The sequence below is a fragment of the Drosophila tropicalis genome, unplaced genomic scaffold (assembly GCF_018151085.1).
Source record: "Drosophila tropicalis isolate 14030-0801.00 unplaced genomic scaffold, ASM1815108v1 contig_867, whole genome shotgun sequence".
Classification (NCBI taxonomy): domain Eukaryota; kingdom Metazoa; phylum Arthropoda; class Insecta; order Diptera; family Drosophilidae; genus Drosophila; species Drosophila tropicalis.
The window spans coordinates 3,206,272-3,213,343 of record NW_027173362.1 but is presented as its reverse complement, the minus strand read 5'-3'; the positions used below and the strand labels follow the sequence as shown (position 1 = coordinate 3,213,343).

General features: G+C 37.3%; 1 non-coding gene across 1 annotated transcript; it reads left to right on the top strand.

Annotated features, from left to right (window-relative positions):
- The first annotated feature begins 4,775 nt into the window (after window positions 1–4,775).
- On the top strand, window positions 4,776–4,847 carry TRNAT-CGU (transfer RNA threonine (anticodon CGU)). The gene has a single exon. It is a non-coding gene; the product is annotated as a tRNA-Thr (tRNA).
- Window positions 4,848–7,072: the final 2,225 nt, after the last annotated feature.

Genomic DNA, 7,072 nt, shown 5'->3' with positions numbered 1-7,072 from the left:
TTCAAATAAATTTGACAAGATTTAATAGCATATCCTTTTATTTTAACTCATTCCGCTATAGAAATCCCTTCATCACATTGGCTGCTCAGAATCTGCTAGACAATCCGAACGAATTCTCAAGCTGGGCTAACAACTGAAACATCAAATCATGAAATCATCGATCAAAGTGTTTAGGTATTATCACCACAAGTATCTTGGGCTCATTTTAGATCACCGTCTCATTTTTAACCAACAAAAAAAGGCGTCACTATTCTATTGGCTTTTCAGGAACGAAACTCTCTCTCTATCCCCGAAGTATGACATTCAAATATATATATGCGAAAATACTCCACAAATTGTCTGACTTTGACTATATGGAAAAAGATCTCACAGAACCAGTTGTTAAGGATGCTTTTAAAATAATCTCTAAGCAATATCTCACATCTATCTAGATTCTAGAACCAGTCAAATGCGTACAATAAGAGGAAAAGAGAACATTAATAACACAGGCCGACATTTTTGAGGTCATGAAAAAGTGTTTGAAGTTCAAAAGGTCTCCTATAGTAATTGGGCAGTGCTATACTTAGTTTTTCTCCATCATGTCAGGATTTCGGAAAAAAACCCGTTTAAGTCATTCAAAATGACCTCATTTGCACTATATTATTCCATGATAAATATAAGCATAATATTGTACTAAAAGCATTATTACTTATTAATATTAATATATTAGGCTTGATTTAAAAGAAATTTACAAAATATCAAAGAGTTGTTCCTTTGTTATAAGGCATAATATCTTACACTTTGGATATGGTTCTATAATGAGTAAAATTTGAACCAAAAAGTATGCTATAGGGATTCGAAGAATTGTCTGCTCTTAAATTTTAAAGAATTGTGGGAATCTGCTGCGTCTAACAAATTGTTTATTGGTTATATGTCCAAGCAAGAACTAATTTTCTTAAACAGGATATTCTAAAATCTGTTAAAAAGGTTTTTAAAACTTTCTATAGTATACTTTTGGGTGCCTATTTTCCAACCCTAGATCTCCAGATTTCACAAAATCTGGACGTGATGGACAAAAACCAAGTATGCAGTTAGAATCATTAGGAACACTTCTCAACTTAACGTCAGCAATGTCACTTTCTAGTTCGGAGACGAAAACCGTTTCGACACTTAAAAACGATTCTACAAATTTGCTGTATTTATCTTTTAGAACTTACTCTTAATGAGCAGGGATCTGGCATTTTCAATTCATCATGTTGAGTCATAAAGAAACACTTATATTTTGTAATTCAATTTTTGGAATGGAAATCTCAAACGCCTTCTCAGGGAAAACACCTCCTAAGATGGTGTTCGAAATGGTGTAATGAGGTAGAAAGGACTTGACTATAATAAACGGAATTTAGCATATGGAAATTTGTTCGTATTGTGTTCAATTGTTTTATAATAAGGTTCAGGCTAAGCGGTTTAATCGCGAGAAATGTCTATAAATATTTCCGTTGCTGTCATTATGCACTTGTGTCTATCAATATTAATTTAATTTGCATTTCATCAACATTTTCTATGTATGCGCATATAAATTTATATATAAGTAGGTAGAGCAATACATACATACATATGTACATATTATATATATAAATTTGTAAAATGGTTTTAAATGAAAATTTAATTAATTTCACAATGCATTTTTGGTAGCCACTCGGTTTTCCGTTTTGGTTATATGTATGTCTATATACATACATATGTATATACATATATATATATTTATTATTATTTTCTTTTTTGTTTTTAGTGCACACATTTCCATTTCGATTTTCATTTCCCTTTTTTGAAATTTAAATTTAACGCTTGCCGGGACCCCGCCCCCCTGTTGACCATTCCTCTGTTCGCACTGGCTAGTGGCCAGTTACGCCCTATTTCTCTGTTTTTGGTTTTCCACTAAATTGACATAATGACCAAATAATTTTCCAGTTCAATGCGCCAAACGGGACGGAAGGAGTGACGAAGGACAGTTTTCAATTTTCCGCATACGTTTTGACATTTCCTCTTCCTCTCTCTTCACTTCACTTCACTTCAGCCCACTGCACTCCACACCACTCCACTCCACTCCATTCCATCAGTGCCCTGTCCTGTCCTGTTTTTCTCACTTTACATTTAATGAAAACGCGTTTCATTTTACTTCTAAAGTTTTGTTATGTATACGCTCTGGCTGTTTGTCGTTTACGAAATTTATTATAAATGTCAACATAAATTCACAAAATGGTCGCGAGACAATTAATCAAAATCAAATGATGTGCAACTCAACAGAAGTAGAGCCTGAAGAAGAGTATCTTCAGATACATATACAAGTGCATAGATAGATATGTGTGTCTTTTCCATTTATTCGTGTGTATGTATGTCTGTATGACTCATGGTAATTTGGCACTTAAAAAGGGTAAGACTTAAGTAAGGTAGGGTGCGGGGTAAGGGGTAAGTAACCAAGGAACCGTCTTCAAAAGCATTGACGGGGCCCACCGCCTAATGTCGTTGTCAAGTGACGAGACTAAACTCTCTATGGTGTTTTTTTTTCTTTCTTTCTTTATATCCCTTCTTGGGCATGGAACCCTTTCTATCTATTCATGCCTTTTGTCATTCATTGTTGCTCTTTGGGGACATGGTAAAGAAAGTCAAGTCAAGTCAACTCGACTTAACTTAACTCGTTTTGGTCAGACATTTTGTGTGTGAAAGTTTAATTTATCAATTGATTTGACTAGATAAATGACTGGAAATGGGACGATAAAGTTCCTTCTTGTAACTACTGAACGAAATATTACTTCCGGTAGATAACTTCAACTTTAACATCTATAATGGAAAGAGATGTGATCCTTTATCTTTCTGTAGGACATTTTGAAATTGGATCTCTCACAGATGTGGACGGGAGAGATAGAGGAGCTTTTTTCCTGGTTTCGATCCACTTGCTTTTAAAAAACATTCTGAGATTACTTTTGTAAGCTGGATTTCATTAAGCTATTTCAATTGGAAAAGGACAAGAGGTCTCAGAGAACTCCTTAAATAACCTAAGCCCAAGTACAATAGAAATTATAAGTAAAAGAAGTCTGTAATGAACTGAAATGGATCGTTCGTAGCTTAGCAGTAGCCCTGCTCATTCGTGTTGGCGACAATTTTGGCAAGTATTAGACCAAGACATGGCATTGGAAGGACTATAAGGACACCTGAAGAAGCGAAAAGTTAAAGGCAACCATTCTGATGAAAGTCGTATTCGGCACGTCGTGATAGAGTCTCGCGACACTGAGTAATCTATTTTATGTGCAACACTAACACTTCTCACACAACCTAACTCAAACCCGAACACACACACACCCGAACCCGTGTACTCGAAATCGCAATCCCCGTTTCCATTCCCATTCACTCACTCACTCACTCACTCACTGACTACAGAGTCGTCGACTAACTCACTAATAATGGCATATAAACTCGCTTGCACACGTTTCACTTCGATGCTGGGATCTCTGTTTCGGTGTGTGTGTGTGTGCGTTTTGTTTTTCTCCCTTTTTTTTTCTGTTCGTTTGTTTTGGTAGCTGGTGGGGGAGGATGGAGGGGAGGTGAGGTTCGGGGATTCCTTTTGTTTTTGGCGTTTTTACAACATGGCCAGCATAACAATGTCGCACGGAAAAATTGCAAGTGGACACATGAATTATGTGCAGCACTCGAGTTAAACAACCGTCGGGCGCGCTTCCAGCCTCCCTTACATCCTACACTCCCCCTCAAAAACAAAAAAAAAAAAAAAACACCACGCCAATCCCGGCGTTCCCTGCCCCCCTCCGGCCAATGCTTCAGGCAAACAAAAAGCAACGAAGGCTTCCCTACTAAATGCACGAGTACTCAGAGCTTTCTTTTTTTAATATATACTTTTTCTTGTTTTTTGCCTCTTTGGCTTCTTTTTTTTTATAGATATATATATGTATATATATATACATTGTGTGTGTATATGAGTGTGAGTGTGTGTGTGTGTGTGTGTATACACATGTGCTCTCGGTTTTTGTTGGCTGCCCATTGGGGACGCGTTAGTGGTCCGTGGTCCCGGATGTGGATGTGTGGAAGAAGATGAGGAGAGAGAGGGAGAAGGATGGGTAGTGGATGTGGAGTTGACTTCGCTTGGCTTTGGCTTGTTTTGGAGGTCAGAGCAACTGCCATTTGGGAGTTGGCTTTGCGGGTATTAAATTATACATCATTTTGCAACAAATGATGGTCGTTACCCACCACCACCACCATTCACCATTCAGCCATTCACCCTGCCATCCAATGCCTGCCGCCAGCACCACTGCTCCCAGCATGTGAAGGGTTTGTTAGGGTCTCATGTGGCAGACGCCTAGCAGCAGAGAACTAGCAATTGTCAAATACCCTAAAGCACTCCAATGACATACATACATATTTGTTGGCCAAAGTCAACAAGTCCAATTGACGATTTGCTTAACCAAAGAGACAATTATTTGCAATGGATTGATTAAATGAAGACGGCACAAGTAATTACTTTTCAGAAAAATAAGTACACGCAGAGCTCAAACAAACATATGGCAACACTGAAATGGCAACAGCAGTTTAACGATAACATTAAGCGACTATCGATAATAAAATATACATACATATGACTCAAACTAGAAAAAAATGATAGTCTGTAATCTTTTTTATAATTTGTAAAGTTTCAATCAATTTAAATTTTACATACCTATTTATATATACATAGATATACATATCGATATTGAAATTTATATAGATTTGCCAATCAAGGATCATATATAGCCTCTTTAGCTTAGTGGCAGAGCGTTGGTCTCGTAAACCAAAGGTCGTGAGTTCGATTCTCATAAGGGGCAGTACAATTTTTTTGTTTTTATTTTTGAGGCAAGGAAAGGGTATACCAGGTTTTTTATTTTATTTTTCCTCTCTCTATTTTGTGCTTTTAAATTACCAACCGATTTACTTTAGTCGATTATGTGAGTTAAGTTAATAAAAAAGAAATGAAAGAAAGAAACTTCTCTAATATTGTCGCTAAATGATTCAAGTTTGAAAGCAGTGTCCCAGCCACGGGTCTGTACGAGGACATAATCGATCTTAATTACATTTCGATGTGGGTGATTTTGCTGGGTTAAGTCAGTGAATAAATGACTGACCGAGTGGGTGAGTCAATGAGCGGCAATGTGTGAGAATTGAATGCGTGTGAGTTTCGCACTTCCTGGACTGGCAGCCTTTTTATTTTCTACTGGACCCATTGAGGGGGCATCTCCCTCGGTATTGTCGGACTGTATGGACCCCCAACCTATTCATTCTTTCCCCTCCACACACCCGCTGAGCGCAATTTTATGGCATTGATTGCTTTGAATTGCAATCGCTTAAAACTCATTTTAATTATGTGAGCAGCCGAGCAAATAGGAAGCAAATGAAAATTAATAACAATCGGTGCAAGTGAGTGTGTCTGTGTGTGTGTGTGTGTGTATTACTTTTGCAAAAGGAGCAGCCAAGGCTGATTAATTTATGCAAAACGTTTTCTCCTCAATTTCCCTTATTGTTTTATTTGTTTTCCTCTTCTTTTTTTATTTAATCGCCGTCACTTACCTCGTTGCAACAGGAGAAAGGGATAAAAACAAGGAGAGCGAGGTAGAGAGAGGGTGGAGGAGAGACAGAGATGGCACCAAGTTGGGTTTTTATTATACCCTTGCAAAAAGGGTATATTAATTTTGGTCAGAAGTGTGCAACGCATAGAACGAAGCATCTCAGACCATACAAAGTATATATATTCTTGATCAGCACGACGAGACGAGTTCAACTAGCCATGTCCGTCCGTCCGTCCGTCCGTCCGTCCGTCCGTCCGTCCGTCCGTCCGTCCGTCCGTCCGTCCGTCCGTCTGGATCAACGCAAACTCCTCCTAGACCGTAAGAGCTACAGAGCTGAAATTTTGCACGTAGGCTTGTATATACTGCAGGCGTTGTATATCTCGGATTCAGCCGGATCGGACCACTATATCATATAGCTCCCATACAAACCCCAAAGTCACGAACAGTGACTTTTCTCAATAACTTCGTTATTTTCTATGTTATTATCGTGAAACTTTATATTAGAGAGATTATTACGCCTATAAACTACTGTGCCAAATTTGATCAAGATCGGGTGACTATATCATATAGCTCCCATAGGAACGATCGGTCGAAAACAGTGACTTTTGTAAATAACTTCGTTACTTTTAACGCGATTGCTTTCAAATTAAACACTTGTTAGTTTAATATATCTGTTAATGACTGTGCCAAGTTTGATCAAGATCGGGTGACTATATCATATAGCTCCCATAGGAACGATCGGGCGAAAACAGTGACTTTTGTAAATAACTTCGTTACTTTTAACGTGATTGTTTTTAAATTAAACGTTTCTTAATTTAATATATCTGTTAATGACTGTGTCGAATTTGATAAAGATCGGGTGACTATATCATATAGCTCCCATAGGAACGATCGGTGGAAAACAGTGACTTTGATCAATATCTTCGTTATTTCCTATGATTGTAGGCCATTCTTTCGCAAACATAAGCCTTTTTAGATAAAACGTTCTTCCACATTGATGGTTAATAGGTAAGGGAAGAGTTACCAAAAAAGTTGCAAGGGTATACAAACTTTGACGCGGTCGAAGTTAGCCCCGGCCCTCTGGTTTTATTTAATTAAAATGGCTGTCAAGGACGACGACGTCGAGTGACATAACAAGCTTTTCTCTCAGTCTTCTTCCCTTTTTTTTCCACGTATTTTTGTTGTCTCCATTTTGTTTTTTTCCTGCTTATTTTTTATTTTTGTGGTAAAAACTTTTATATTTTCAACCATTTTCCTCTTTTTTTAATGCAACTGAATGAATGAATGAATTTATAAAATTGTTTTGAATATCTTTATGTGTGTTATGGCTTATGACAGATCTTGTAAACGCAATATGAATGTAAATGGGAAAAGTTTTTCGCTTTTTTTTTCTCTAAAAAGGGTCGAAATACATATGTATGTATGTATTAACATTATTAACATTTAGCTTTTGTTATTCTTAAGTAGGTTTGCAGTTTAAATATTCA